This window comes from Armigeres subalbatus, chromosome 2 (assembly GCF_024139115.2).
Source record: "Armigeres subalbatus isolate Guangzhou_Male chromosome 2, GZ_Asu_2, whole genome shotgun sequence".
NCBI classification, from domain to species: domain Eukaryota; kingdom Metazoa; phylum Arthropoda; class Insecta; order Diptera; family Culicidae; genus Armigeres; species Armigeres subalbatus.
Genome location: NC_085140.1, coordinates 123317552 through 123334544, shown reverse-complemented (window position 1 = coordinate 123334544; position 16993 = coordinate 123317552). Strand labels below are relative to the sequence as shown.

The window sequence follows — 16993 nt, the reverse complement described above, 5'->3', positions numbered from 1 at the left end:
GTTGAATAATGGGCAGCACTGTCCTATCCAGCCGCTGGAGCCACCCCATTCTTACACTACGTTTCACAGTTGAATAATAGATAGGGGAAAATACCTATTCTTGGCAGTCTAAGACATTCGCCAAATTGAATGATAAAAATAATGAATAATTACACTAAAACACAGGTCCAGTTTAACTGGTATACATTTGTATGCTCTTTCTTTGATGGTTGGTGTTCACTAAATATAACAGCGTTTACCACAAACTCAGTAAATTCAATATAAAGTAACAGGTTAACGTTTCTTCTGTTGGCATAGCAATTTCTATTATCAGCAATGAGTTTGCTCCCTTTAGCAACTAGACATGGAAGTAGAAAACTGGTAATGTATTGGTGCCAAATGCTGGTTGTTTATATCCTCCAGTAGTAAAATTCATTCATATTAATCGGCCGCACGCTCATCTCGCTTCACTCAATTTTGGAACAAACTTTATTGTTTATCAAAACTGGTTTAAAGCAAAACATGAATTTTTAGCCTTGGCATCAATTTTATGTCATGTAGACAGATAGGCAAAAGCATTTAAACACATTGTAAAACAAATTTAACCCTTATGCGGCCAACAAAAAACAGACGTGAATGGCAGATAGGGTACCCGTGTACCCAGATATTGACCGTTTCTTAACTTTTACCATTTTCAACCTATTTGAATAATGTTGGCCATTTTAGAGAAGGGAACTTATATGCTTTTTGTTCGCTGCCAAGATTTACATTTTTTTGTCTTTTGTAATGCCTTAGAATCTTAGAGTTTTGTAATGCCAAAAGTCTATCAACCAGTTTCAAATAAACAACTTGCTCTTTGCGGTCCTTACATGATATGTTTGTTTCATCAAAAAAAAAATCATGGTGGTTGTGTACAAGACACGACCGCTCGACATAACTACGTAAAACCAAATCTATACACATAAGAATGAATTTTTGTCTGTCTGCCCTTATAGACTACGAAACGGCATGAACATTTGTATGTAGAGGTTTTTTGGAAACGATGAAGATTCTTATGATGGTATTGGACCCCTACTCTTCTGGAAGGGGGAGTCCCATACAAATGAAATACAAATTTCTGCTTTAATCGAAAATTAATCTAAAAAATGGAATCCAAATTTGCGAATTTCGAATACTTAACCGTCTTATAAATAATATAACAAATATATAATTAATCAGTTTTAGGTGAAATGAAGCTCGTCGGTTCTGGTAGTATAGTATAATAACAATATATTCCACCTCGTGAGTCTTCATATGTTGGATAATGGGCAGCACTGTCTTATCCAGCCGCTGGAGCCACCCCATTCTTACACTACGTTTCACAGTTGAATAATAAATAATACCCTAAAAGTAGGCAATTATTTATGGTTGAAATGCGCTATGTAGGAACGGGAATGGTTATGATTTTTTTGATGAGCTTGGAAAGTATTGAAGTTGCAAAAGGAAAACGGTCCTGTCAGCCACATAAGGGTAAAAATACTACGGTGTTGCTATCACTTTTGATATAATTCATGGTCTACGTAAAAATCTGAATAGAAGCATTTGTATTTTAACACTTTTTTTTTAAATAAATGCCATTGCCGGATTTTTTGTTCGTATTTTTCCTAAAATCAAATCATAAAGAATTGTGCGTGGTATCTTTTTAGCGTGTGTTTGATATGCTCACAAACACATTCTCCCGCTCTATTCCGAAGTGTGCTGCTGCCAAAGAAAACGAACAGTCCCGATTTTATTTAGTGAAACATAGAGCAAATATTGCATAGATTTGCTCTTTGTGGTGATAATCAAGTGGTGATAAAGTGTAAAAAGTAGTTTACGTACCTAATTTGTCGTGTCATACGCAATAAAGAGGAGAAACAGGCGATCCAAAAAAGTAAGTAACAGTTTGCTTTTCGTGCGCTGCTTTCTTTGGCAATGCAATAATGGCAAGGATTTCGTAGGTGCAAATTTGTTTCGGTGATTAATTCGTCAAATCTTGTTACTTCTACACAAACAACTTATTTAAATGAAAGCTTAGACTTGAAATTGTGTGATTGAATCAAAATTATGTTCATAAATAGTGTATGTTTGCTGGAAAACGCAAATATTGTTGAGGGTGCCAACAACTGTCGCACCCTGCCAATGCCGTATTCTACCCTAATACCCTAAAAGTAGGCAATTATTTATGATTGGAATGCGCTATTTAGGAACGGGGATGGTTATGATTTTTTTGATGAGCTTGGAAAGTATTGAATTTGCAAAAGGAAAGCGGTCCTGTCAGCCACATAAGGGTAAAAATACTACGGTGTTGCTATCACTTTTGATATAATTCATGGTATGCGTAAAAATCTGAATAGAAGCATTCGTATGTTAACACTTTTTTTTTAAATAAATGCCATTGCCGGATTTTTTGTTCGCATTTTTCCTAAAATCAAATCACAAAGAATTGTGCGTGGTATCTTTTGAACGTGTGTTTGATATGCTCACAAACACATTCTCCCGCTTTATTCCGAAGTGTGCTGCTGCCAAAGAAAACGAACAGTCTCGATTTTATTTAGTGAAACAAAGAGCAAATATTGCATAAATTAGCTCTTTGTTGTGATAATCAAGTGGTGATAAAGTGTAAAAAGTAGTTTACGTACCTAATTTGTCGTGTCATACGCAATAAAGAGGAGAAACAGGCGATCCAAAAAAGTAAGTAACAGTTTGCTTTTCATGCGCTGCTTTCTTTGGCAATGCAATAATGGCAAGGATTTCGTAGGTGCAAATTTGTTTCGGTGATTAACACATCAAATCTTGTTACTTCTACACAAACAACTTATTTAAATGAAAGCTTAGACTTGAAATTGTGTGATTGAATCAAAATTATGTTCATAAATAGTGTATGTTTGCTGGAAAACGCAAATATTGTTGAGGGTGCCAACAACTGTCGCACCCTGCCAATGCCGTATTCTACCCTAATACCCTAAAAGTAGGCAATTATTTATGATTGGAATGCGCTATTTAGGAACGGGGATGGTTATGATTTTTTTGATGAGCTTGGAAAGTATTGAATTTGCAAAAGGAAAGCGGTCCTGTCAGCCACATAAGGGTAAAAATACTACGGTGTTGCTATCACTTTTGATATAATTCATGGTATGCGTAAAAATCTGAATAGAAGCATTTGTATGTTAACACTTTTTTTTTTTTTAATAAATGCCATTGCCGGATTTTTTGTTCGTCTTTTTCCTAAAATCAAATCACAGAGAATTGTGCGTGGTATCTTTTGAGCGTGTGTTTGATATGCTCACAAACACATTCTCCCGCTTTATTCCGAAGTGTGCTGCTGCCAAAGAAAACGAACAGTCTCGATTTTATTTAGTGAAACATAGAGCAAATATTGCATAAATTAGCTCTTTGTTGTGATAATCAAGTGGTGATAAAGTGTAAAAAGTAGTTTACGTACCTAATTTGTCGTGTCATACGCAATAAAGAGGAGAAACAGGCGATCCAAAAAAGTAAGTAACAGTTTGCTTTTCATGCGCTGCTTTCTTTGGCAATGCAATAATGGCAAGGATTTCGTAGGTGCAAATTTGTTTCGGTGATTAACACATCAAATCTTGTTACTTCTACACAAACAACTTATTTAAATGAAAGCTTAGACTTGAAATTGTGTGATTGAATCAAAATTATGTTCATAAATAGTGTATGTTTGCTGGAAAACGCAAATATTGTTGAGGGTGCCAACAACTGTCGCACCCTGCCAAAGCCGTATTCTACCCTATAAGCGATTTACAATAAGGAAAATCTAAAATATATAAAAGAAAAACCAAACTATTCACATCTCTTCGCTATGTTCCTACTCTAGCGCCAGTGTGAATAATCATAATCATCATGCTGTAAGCAACGAAAAGTTGTAAAAAGGATAAAGCGCATGCTTATGATGGCAATGTTGGAGTCTTGGGTAGAGCTTTACAATTCCGTCAGGAACTTTGAGGATAAATAATATCCATAAAGAAAGGACATCCATTTTAACTGATAATAGGTTACAAACCTAATATTGAGGCTAGTTGCTTCACTCATTTTGGTAATCGATCAATATAGTTTAAATGTGTACTATTGGGGCAATGTTGTTTCAGCTTTCATATTACATACTTCTAATGGATACTTGTATGTATAAAGAAAATACTATTAAGCAGGATTTGAAGTAATCTTGCACTGTTTTTTGTTTTACTTCCTTTATTAAAAAAAATCATTCGTTACAAAATGATGAAAGATTTAAACCCTTGACCACAATGTACAATGATAGAAACATTATCAAATGATTTAAAGTGAGTAAATTTATTTCTTCAATAAATTTGTATTCGATTACATCAAGGACAATGACATGTATCTGTCGTCGCTGAAGGTCACTGACCGCAGCATTATTACACCATCATGACTCCATAATTTTGGAACATTGGTCCGCTGAACAACACAATGTGGATATAGCTATAGGTGTAAGGTGGCTTTTTGCCTTTCTCGTATACTAAGCCTACGTAAAGGCTATATGTTCGCTTCAAAAACAAACTTTTTATACGAAGCGCAGATACCCACAGTGTTAAACACCAATAGACTCAGCTCGACGAATTGAGGTGATGTCTGTATGTGAGTATGTATGTGTGTATGTATGTGCGCAAAAAAAACTCAATCTTTTTTGGCACTTATTTTTAACCGATTTGCTTGTAATAAGTTCCATTTGACGGGTAATCCTGCTCCATTGTTTTTTATAGGAAACTGGTTAGATCGGAATACGGGATCAAAAGATACTTAAAATATCTCTCAAGTTTTTTAGTTTATCTAATGCACGAGAAAGGCACCAACACCACTAGGTGAATTATGCAGGATTTTTTTTTCTGAGAGTTGTAAAATTGCAAATCTTTCTTCATGCGCACAAACACACACACTAGAGCATCCTTAGCTAAAGTCGACTCGTTGCGCATAGTTTGCTTAAGACATATTTTCGTATCTGAATACGCTACGCCACCCTATGGGTAAGGACACAATAAATATTCAGCAGGAAGTATGACATAAAAATGGAACGAAGCTGCCAACGAACAATGCGCTTTTCAGAGTTGAACGGAAATAGAGAAGAATGGAATAAAACGCAACATTCGAGTTATGAAACACACTGTTTATTTCAGAGTCAATAACACAGTTCTAATTGTGACCCCGTTCGTTCTCTGTACAATGGGTAATAATGCTACATATACTGGTGTAATTTTTTTTTATTCCCATATTGAAATTTATCTTAATATTATAACTCATATTACTTCATCGTCCCCTACGCAGGACAACGATGGACTTTCTTGCAGTAGCAACAGAGTGGCGACCGACAGCTCGTGGAAAGGGATGCGAAATAAACGAGCGCTCTGAGTCAGAGGTTGGGTTAGTGAAATCAGTCTTGTCTGCTCGTGTCCTGGCGGGTTTTGCGATTTGGCGTAAGATTTGCTTTTCTTGGCGCGCTCCGTGCATCGCTGGCGACTGCAAAATGTTACAGTGTAAAAGTTATCACCCAGCAGCCGGAAAATGTAATCGTGATCGCCATCAATGTGTGAGGAAAAGTGAGCTGAGATGGAGAAAATATTCTCTGATTTTTTTATATTGTCTTATTAAGAGTAATTTTTAGATCTTCTTAGACAGCACTGGTGCAGATGCACCGTTTAGAAGATATTACTGATTTAATAGTGATTTTTTTGATAACTTAATTAGTTTTGGCCCTTTTCGGATGTACTCCGTGTTTCTCCAGTTTCAAAAGTATTTTTTTCGGAAAGATTGGAAAATTTTGAGTTAAAATGACACTGACAGCTTAAAGATTCGAGTGAAATTCTGTGCCTTAAAAGTATTTTGAAAAACAAGTTACAAAATACCACTATCAGGAACAATGATTTCTTCAAGTGATTTTTGGTGCGTTGTGCTGAAAACGTGCTAACAAGTATTAACACAACACAGACACAGGACACAGAAAAGTTTCCTCCTTACCGGGGCGGGAATCGAACCCACGCTTCATTTCCCATGCGTCTAGACGATTGACGTCGCTAACCGCACGACCACGAAGCTCCCAGGAATTCATTCTGAGTTCCTCCAGGAATAAGTTCCTCCAGGAAGGGGGCAGCAGGGACTATGTCCAAGGGCTTGACGATCCCTCCCCAGGCCATCTGCGAGTTGTGGCGCCTGCCTAGGATGTGGTGGGGTTTGACAGTGGGCCCTGTTAAACCTCTATAAAAAGCTGCATGTATCCGCAAGTAGGCTCCGCCAAAGCGACCGTGTGCCGCTCAAAGCGCACAAGCCCAAGTCCTGGTGTTAGGTGGGACGCTAAACAGCCCTGACACGACGGCCCTCCGACGAGACAGGAGGTTTGCGCAGGCCCAATAAGCCGCCTTTAAAAACAACTATTACGAACGACATAGAAGATAATACGACTCGATACAATCGGCAACGACCTAGGCGACGAATAAAGGATCACGATTGGAAGCTTAGAACATGGAACTGCAAGTCGCTAGGCTTCGCAGGTTGCGATAGGATAATCTACGATGAATTACATCCCCGCAACTTCGATGTCGTAGCGCTGCAGGAAATCTGCTGGACAGGTCAGAAAGTGTGGAAAAGCGGGCATCGAGCGGCTACCTTCTACCAAAGCTGTGGCACCACCAACGAGCTGGGAACCGGCTTCATAGTGCTGGGAAAGATGCGCCAACGCGTGATTGGGTGGCAGCCAATCAACGCAAGGATGTCCAAGCTGAGGATAAAAGGCCGTTTCTTCAACTATAGCATCATCAACGTGCACTGCCCACACGAAGAGAGATCCGACGACGAGAAAGAAGCGTTCTATGCGCAGCTGGAGCAGACATACGATGGATGCCCACTGCGGGACGTCAAAATCGTCATCGGTGACATGAACGCTCAGGTAGGAAGGGAGGAAATGTATAGACCGGTCATCGGACCGGATAGTCTGCATACCGTATCGAACGACAACGGCCAACGATGCATAAACTTTGCAGCCTCCCGCGGAATGGTAGTCCAAAGCACTTTCTTCCCCCGCAAGAATATCCACTCGGCCACATGGGAATCACCTAATCAAGTAACGGAAAACCAAATCGACCACGTTCTAATCGACGGCAAATTCTTCTCCGACATCACGAACGTACGCACTTACCGCAGTGCGAATATTGAATCCGACCACTACCTCGTTGCAGTATGCCTGCGCTCAAAACTCTCGACGGTGATCAACACGCGTCGGAGTCGTCCGCCGCGGCTAAACATTGGGCGGCTACAAGACGGTAGACTAGCTCAAGACTACGCGCAGCAGCTGGAAGTGGCACTCCCAACGGAAGAGCAGCTAGGCGCAGCATCTCTTGAAGATGGCTGGAGAGATATTCGATCCGCCATTGGAAGTACCGCAACCGCTGCACTAGGCACGGTGGCTCCGGATCAGAGAAACGACTGGTATGACGGCGAATGTGAGCAGTTAGTTGAGGAGAAGAATGCAGCATGGGCGAGATTGCTGCAACACCGCACGAGGGCGAACGAGGCACGATACAAACGGGCGCGGAACAGACAAAACTCGATTTTCCGGAGGAAAAAGCGCCAGCAGGAAGATCGAGACTGTGAAGAGACGGAGGAACTGTACCGCGCTAATAACGCACGAAAGTTTTATGAGAAGTTGAACCGTTCACGTAAGGGCCACGTGCCACAGCCCGATATGTGTAAGGACATAAACGGGAACCTTCTTACGAACGAGCGTGTGGTGATCCAAAGGTGGCGGCAGCACTACGAAGAGCACCTGAATGGCGATATGGCAGACAACGGTGGCGGTATGGTAATGAACCTAGGAGCACGCGCTCAGGACATGCGACTTCCGGCTCCGAATCTCCAGGAAATCCAGGAGGAGGTCGGCCTGCTGAAAACAACAAAGCCCCTGGAGTTGACCAACTACCAGGAGAGCTGTTCAAACACGGTGGTGAAGCACTAGCTAGAGCGCTGCACTGGGTGATTACCAAGGTTTGGAAGGATGAGGTTCTGCCGCAGGAGTGGATGGAAGGTGTCGTGTGTCCCATCTACAAAAAGGGCGATAAGCTGGATTGTAGCAACTACCGCGCAATCACATTGCTGAACGCCGCCTACAAGGTACTCTCCCAAATTTTATGCCGTCGACTAACACCAATTGCAAGAGAGTTCGTGGGGCAGTACCAGGCGAGATTTATGGGTGAACGCTCTACCACAGACCAGGTGTTCGCCATACGTCAGGTATTGCAGAAATGCCGCGAATACAACGTGCCCACACATCATCTATTTATCGACAGAAAAATATATTAAGCTCGTTTAGTGGAATGTATTCAACCGTCTAAGACGAATTAAGTACTGTCCATTTAATTCCGAGTCGAGTCGAGTCGAGTCGAGTCGAGTCAAGTACAAGACACTGAAGACGACCACACAGTTGTGGTCGAAATACGTATCTGCAAAGATAACGAAAATTAACTGGTGGAATTAAATGGACAGTACTTAATTCGTCTTAGACGGTTTATTTATCGACTTCAAAGCCGCATATGATACAATCGATCGGGACCAGCTATGGCAGCTAATGCACGAAAACGGATTTCCGGATAAACTGATACGGTTGATCAAGGCGACGATGGATCGGGTGATGTGCGTAGTTCGAGTTTCAGGGGCATTCTCGAGTCCCTTCGAAACCCGTAGAGGGTTACGGCAAGGTGATGGTCTTTCGTGTCTGCTATTCAACATCGCTTTGGAGGGAGTAATATGAAGGGCAGGGATTGACACGAGTGGTACGATTTTCACGAAGTCCGTCCAGTTATTTGGTTTCGCCGACGACATTGATATCATGGCACGTAACTTTGAGAGGATGGAGGAAGCCTACATCAGACTGAAAAGCGAAGCTAAACGGATTGGACTAGTCATCAACACGTCGAAGACGAAGTACATGATAGGAAGAGGCTCAAGAGAGGTCAATGTGAGCCACCCACCACGAGTTTCTATCGGTGGTGACGAAATCGAGGTGGTTGAAGAATTCGTGTACTTGGGCTCACTGGTGACCGCCGATAACGATACCAGCAGAGAAATTCGGAGACGCATAGTGGCTGGAAATCGTACGTACTTTGGACTCCGCAAGACGCTCCGATCGAATAGAGTTCGCCGCCGTACCAAACTGACTATCTACAAAACGCTTATAAGACCGGTAGTTTTCTACGGACACGAGACCTGGACGATGCTCGTGGAGGACCAACGCGCACTGGGAGTTTTCGAAAGGAAAGTGTTGCGTACCATCTATGGTGGGTTGCAGATGGCGGACGGTACGTGGAGGAGGCGAATGAACCACGAGTTGCATCAGCTGTTGGGAGAACCATCCATCGTTCACACCGCGAAAATCGGAAGACTGCGGTGGGCCGGGCACGTAGCCAGAATGTCGGACAGTAATCCGGTGAAAATGGTTCTCGACAACGATCCGACGGGAACAAGAAGGCGAGGTGCACAGCGGGCAAGGTGGATCGATCAGGTGGAGGACGACTTGCGGACCCTCCGCAGATTGCGTGGTTGGCGAAGTGCAGCCATGAACCGAGTTGAATGGAGAAGTCTTTTATGTGCAGCACAGGCCACTCCGGCCTTAGTCTGATGATAAATAAATAAAATCCTCCAGGAATTCATTCTGAATGTCCCCAGGAATTAATTCTGAATTACCATCAGGAATTCATTCTGAATTCCCCTCAGGAATTCATTCTGAATTACCCTCAAGAATTCATTCTGCATTCCCCCAGGAATTCATTCCGAATCCCCCTTCAGGAATTCATTCTTAATTACCCTCAAGAATTCATTCTGAATTCCTCCCGGGAATCGTGCAGTTAATCCTGAATTCTTCAAGGATTTTATCCTCAATTCTTCAAGGAATTCATCCTGATTGAATTTTTCTAAAGAAATTCATTCTGAATTCTTCAAGGAATTCATCCTGAATACTTCAAGAAATTCATCTTGACTTCCTCCAGGACTTGTCATAAGACGAGTTTTCATTCATTTATTCATTTATTTAGTTAACATCTAAACAGATAACACTGAATCAACAATTTGACGCCACAATGCACGGTTCGAGGCCGCATCTCTCCATCCTCGGATACGCCCCACGCTCGCCAAGTCGAGTTTATACAATCCCATTGAATTCCACCACTTAATTGTATCTTGACAGATACGTTTTTCGACCTCAACAGTAAGGCCGTCTTCATTGCTCCGTCTGCCTTGTTGTAGTTCTTCCAGGAAAACGCACAGGAATTTCTCTCTTCTTCTTGAAGCTCCACCAGAAATTTATACTGGAGGTCATCCAGGATTTCCTCCTGAGTTCACCAAGTAATTCCTGCAGGGATTCTATTGTCGTGATGGCACTAATCCGAATCGCGCGATTCAAGTTGCGCAGCGACTCGCGTTCGCGAACTTAATGTCAAAATGAAAACACTCGATATTGATGAATTTACGACCGTTGTTTGTGATTTTTTGGGTTTTATGGCGTTATATCGGTCCACGGGTTACTAATAAAACAACCGTTTTAGTCAAAGCCGACGTTTCCAATGTTTATTCATTCATCCTCAGGGCAAACTACAAAATTCCACATATTTAGTCACTAACTAAGTTGAACAGTACAAACATTTTTACTCACACTGAACAGTTATTTTTAGTAATGATATGGAAATGCTAATATCATCTTCCAAACTTGGACGTACATGTTCATGATAGCATTAGAGGCGAAAGTATAGAATTGATAGTTCCGTTAGGATACGGCAGGCATGAAGAATGTTTTTATAGAAGTCGATTTGAAAGCGAGCGGAGGGCAATATTTGTGATGGCATATATCGCACGACCTTCCTTCTGCCAAGCTCCCGTATGAAGGGGGAGGGAAGAATATCAGTGTGGAAGCTGATATATCTCCACTGGCAAAAGGAAGGTGGTTTGACTTGCTCATATGCCATCGCGTGCGGAAGGATTTGATATCGACGAGTACTGTTTCCAAATTTTTAATGACATCAGCATTTAGTCGAATAGGATTTTTATTGCACAGTTCTGTTTTCTCATTGCGTCCGTCTCGTCGCAACCAACTTGGCTGCCTCGGAGAGAACAAAGCAGAGAAAGGCACTGCTGCTGTACCGTCGACCAATAACAGCTTAATTGATGGATGCCCCCACCAAGGGTAGTACACTAAATTAATGATTTCGTGTGTGTTACTTCTACGTGAAGTTAAACGATTTACAATGATATGGAAATGCTAATATCATCTTCTTTCAAATCGACTTCTATAAAAACATTCTTCATGCCTGCCGTATCCTAACGGAACTATCAATTCTATACTTTCGCCTCTAATGCTATCATGAACATGTACGTCCAAGTTTGGAAGATGATATTAGCATTTCCATATCATTGTAAATCGTTTAACTTCACGTAGAAGTAACACACACGAAATCATTAATTTAGTTATTTTTAGGTCAAGTAGGGTTGAAACATTAATTGGACGGCTAACAACATTACACTGTAATTACATTAGAATTCGGATTATAGTGACTCAATTCGTTTTACATTTAATTGGTACAACTTAAAAACGGAGCACAAACTTACACAGCTTTCACCTGCGCACATAGATAACAGTTTGAAGATGGAGGTACAAAACAGAAAAAGAGATGTCAAAAACATTAGAATGCACGCTTAAAGTAAATTACACATCGCATGAATAATTTTCACACATGACGACGATGACACGAGAGAATAGCAATCTGTGTGAAAATTATGTGTAAGACATGCACAGTCGCTGTGTAATGTCTTTTATTCTTTTAATATGTGTAAGAAACTTTGCTTCGAACTGTCAAGTTCATTTTGATCGCCATGATGGCGGTTGCGTCCGGCATGCATCGCAAGGAAAATGACTTTTTCTGTGGATTTTCGATATGTTTCGATACGATACAACAAAAATGTGCGACTATAAACATCGAACTTTAGTTTGGTCATATCGAAACAAATGGGGACTCCTCTGAAATAGTATAAAAATGTTGCGATAATTTTCAATTTACATGAAAAAATATCCAGTATTTTGCGCTCGGTAATGGCGGCTAAGTGAGTGCCTCTCTGACGTTCAAGAGGTAGAAAATATTTACATATTGTAATCAATGTAGGCTTCGATTATATGAAAAATATTGGCACTCATCATGTCTGCCTTGAATCAATAATTTTGTTTATGATAAGTCAAAAATTGCCTTTTGTTCGTTCTTTTTACATTCGCTGCAATCCTATTCTGTTTTTAATTAGGCATTTTGTTTTTTCAGCTGGAGAACCCGATAACAATAATAAGCACTATTAAGTGCTTCGTTTTTATCTGTCTTCCTTGTCTGTTGTTAGAGCATCGCCGTAACTGATACCAGCAAAAATCGTGAAGTCGATACTTGGAATCTGGGACCTAGGAATGTGTGTTCCTGAGGGAGGAATTGTACAGAAAAATACAGAAAATACGCAGAATTTATGATCAATTTATAGTCGAGAATTAAACATGAATCGTATCTGTAGGTACTGTTACTGGATGATGGAATTCACTTTAGCTTTGCATGATTTACATATGTACGTATACTCAGACGGCCTGAATGGTCTTAACGGACGGTCCGGACCTCGACAAACATTAAATATATATATTTGGTTTCCGACTTGAGCGAAAAAAATATTCTCTATAGAAACCAAGCAGAATCAATCCTATATACTCTTATGCAAATGTAACCATTCTGCGTGGCTCTTGAGAAAGTTCGTCGCTCCATTCGATAATAAATGCCCGTAAGGTCTGTTGGCTGTTGGTAGTTAAGGGAAGTTTGTCAGAATCCATAAACTAGCCTGTATCTGCGTTATTTGTGTCCGTCAAGAACTCCTAGGGGTTCTGAGCCACCGGTCATTTGAGACGCAAAAGGGGTTCGATTCCATATTAATACTTGTGGCTATCGAATTCTTCAACTGGAAAAGAAAGATATTAAAAATCATTATAGAAACAAATATATTACGCATTGCAAGAAAAAATTGGAATGCAGGATAATTCAAAGCGCTTCCAATGAATATTTCCCTGGCAAATGATCAAAGGCAGCTTTTGTGAAATTTGTAATGTTTTGTTTATATTTATATTTATGACATTTCGTCGTGAATCGTTCGACGCGAAATGAACAAAAAACGATACCTAGCAGAATAGAAAAAGGAAATTCAATTATATTTGAAGTTTGTGAGTTTTCGGGGCAGCAGGAGCTATGTTCAAGTGCTTGACAAACCGTCCTCTGGTCACTGCAAGTTGTGGGGATTGTTTAGGATGGGATTGGGTTTGAAAATGACCGCTTAAAGTACGCTAGCCCAAGTCTTGGTGTTGGGTGGAACCTGACTCCTTAGCCCGGACCTGACTCGGCAAGAGGTGGCAGGCCCAACAAGTCGCCTGTAAAACCAACCGATACGAACTAAGGTACACCACGCGTAAAAACCGACTCGTACATCGTACAGCATACATCGGCACCTCAAAAGAAAAGTATGTATAATGCGTTTCGGGTTAGTTGTTGACTCCTCGGCCTGGTACTGATTGTTATTTAATCTTTTCATATCTGTGTATGTCAAATCATTGGACTTCACAGCAGTAGATTTGTTGTTATGTCCATTCAACGCATACTATGCGTGATTTGTTCTATGCGGGGATTTCCCTCTGCGCGTTATTTCCGCGAAGCTATCCAAATTTTTCTTTTTCTCCGTAATATCAAAGAAGTTTTTTTGACGTTTCAAGTGCAAAATCGGTGGTTCCACACAGAGCAGGTGAGTGCCAATATTTTTATTGAATCAAAGCCTACATTGATCGAAATAAGTAAATATTTTCTACCTCTTGAATGTCAAAAAGGCACTCACTTGGCCGCCATTGCCGAGCGCAAAATACTGGATAATTGAGGTTAGGTTTGTTTTCCGACCGCTCTCTCACTGTGTGAAATGAACTCATCGGAAATCGTTAACCGTCAATTACACTAAAATGAGTAACATGGCAGTTAGTCATGATATATGTTGTTCCAGGTTAGGCCCGTTTTGTGTGAACGAAACACAAAATTGTGTGAATGACTTCAAGCGTGAATGGGACAGATGAGAAGTGAGCAGCGAAATGATGCATCGAGCGAGACGATGCTTTGCTGTCTTTATCCGACGCCGATTGAGTGCAGAAAACCTGTATACACTGCATTTAAATTACTTGTATCGGTTCTGAAATTAACCGTTGTGTTGTCACTGAAAATGTGACACATTTCGAGTATTTGAAGTGCAGGTAGTCGATTGTCTTGTTCTAGAATTCTGGTTTTAGACAAATCGAATTGGTGATCACTCTCAATGGCATGTACCATCAATGCCGTCTTTTTGAATTCATCTTCTCTCTCAATCGCTCCGTCTGGGTTGGAAGATTTCAACTGAGCTAAGCGATTGATGAGAGAGCGATGACCAGAGAGACGATTTTTAAGTTGTTGCGTACACGGAACCGCGAAACAACTCACTTTACGGTTCCTTTCACTCAAATCCGCCCTTGCGTGGAAGAAGCCAAAAATAAGTAAAATGCGAAAAAATCCGGTGAGTACTTTGCCTTTACTCCCGTGTTGAATTTTCACCCACTATGAAGTTTCACCAACTCAAATTTATGTTATTTTCACTCACTCGAGACTATGGTGAAAACAACTCAAATTTGGCTTCTTCCACGGAACAGCATACGTTGGGTCGATGCAGCTCTCTTTGTTTATAATATCATTCATGAGAGGGAGTGAGAAAACTACCTAATATTGAGTTAAAAATTTGAACTTCGTACTCAAAGTTGAGTTCTTTAAACTTTTTTTTAGGTTCTTTTTTTTCTGTGTAGTTAAGCCAATGTACGAACAATCACAGTCAGCGCACGGGATGCGATAAATCACATTCCGTCTTTCTAAAAGTGACGTTTTGTCCTTCAGCTTAGAAAACAACAGCCTATTGTTTTTGACACATTTGAAGCCCAGTGAAATATTAGGAAAATTTCGTTTTATAATTTTAGCAAGAGCCGGTGTGAGATTCTCCACGTGATGGAGTGATCGGTAAATTTTAGGTTCGGGAGAAATATTGCTGTTATTATTTTCAATGATTGCGTTCTTATTGATAAATCTGTTAATTAACCGATTTATCAATGAACTGGGATAGTTGTTTATGAGCAAATATTCTCGAACCAAATCTTTCTTCTCAGTTTCCGATCTGCACGTCGAAAGTTGAAAAACTCTCCCGATAAAGCCGGTGGCCGTGTTTAATTTTTGTGTAAGTGGATGAATATACACTTATGATATACATGTTCAGGAAAATCATTCAATTACGACATCAAACATTAAAATTTTAAGAAATGTCTCTTCTCCGTGGAAACTTGATGTTGCTGAGAGCTTGGAAATCTACCGACAGGTACAAACGCGGTTGTTGAATAAAGATCAAGGAAATGGTAGCTCCTGGCTCTTCAAGTTTATACCTAAGCATTAAGCGCAACAAGCGAGTAGAAGTAAGCACCGTAGTAAATGTAACTAGATAAGTACCTAGATAAATTATTATACCTACGCATAGCATAAATAGTGTAAGCTGCGATCATTTTCTTCAAGTCGAGACACTGAAGACGGCCTTACTGTTGAGGTCGAAATACGTATCTGTCAAGATACAATTAAGTGGTGGAATTCAATGGGATTGTATTAACTCGTCTTATGACAAGTGAAGACATTCCACTAAAAAGCTCAAAATAATTTTCTTATCAAGTATCATTATCTAAAACGTTCATCGACACCACGCAAGTGCTAATACGATCTACCATGCCTTGTATGGACACTTCTTTCTCGGAATCAGTAAGAAAAAGCTGGCTGAAATCTATGGCAAATTTCTTGAAGACGGGTTGATCAGCCGGAAGAAACGAGCCCAGTTATACAAAAAAATCGGTGTGGAAAAACGAACCTGGCTGGTTGAATTGCATTTACGACAACCAATACTTCTTTGATGAAGCGAAGCAACTGTTCCAACTGAAGTTGGAAATGTGTCGAGCGTCGTGCTATTCAAATCCGCGAATCGGAAATTGTGCGTTACATGGCAGAGCTTCTTCTATCAGAAGTGAGCTTCGACAACCGAGATATGCTAAGGCGAAAAGGATACAGTATTATTGAGAAAAAAGTTATTTATCGAGGAGAGTTTCGCCGGAGACCTAGATCATCATTTTTTTGTTTTCTTGGCATGGATGGAATTTTAGAAAGCTTTTATACTGAAGGCACATTCACCCGAACAAAATTTTTTCAATGCTGTCGAGATTTTGCTCTTCATAATTGCCAGGTCCAAAGTTATCCAGGATTCCATTCCGTATGGGTAATGGATGGCGCAAGAATACACTGCGACGCAAATATAATTAAATACCTTAGATCAATTGGCATTTTGCCAGTATTTCTACCAGCATACTGTCCCTTCTTCAATCCATTGGAAATTGTTTTTGGATTGATAAAAAAAAGTCTTATACGAACCCATAGTCAAAATGTACCGATTTTAAATGAAATTTGCGACACGATAAATCAATTCAAAGTTTATCCTTGTTTGGAACTTTTTAAACATTGTGGTTACTATTCTGGTGGTACTTTTTTACCAGAGAAAGGCTTACAACAAAATCCCAAAAGTATCGATTTTAATGTTGTCCCCGAGTAATGTGATTGTTGCAGTTCGGAACTACTGCGTTTATTTGTTTTATAAAGAAATAAATGTTTCACAAAAACAACTTAGTGGTTTTATTATTACGAGATAAAAATGTTCAAATTTTTGGGTCAGAGGTGGTCAACGTCGACACAATCGGTCACTTGAGAAGCCAGGTTTCGGCTCAATTCAGCTTCTTCCGGTTGCGCTGCTGATTGCATGGCGGTAATCAATTCGGAGCCTACCGTGAACCTTGTTCCCAACAACTTGATACTTTGCATAG

The 16993-nt window shown here is 40.4% G+C and overlaps 1 pseudogene; it reads left to right on the top strand.

Annotated features, from left to right (window-relative positions):
• Positions 1-16725, top strand: part of LOC134209209 (uncharacterized) — a 51658-nt pseudogene extending 34933 nt beyond the window's left edge.
• The last annotated feature ends 268 nt before the right edge of the window (positions 16726-16993 follow it).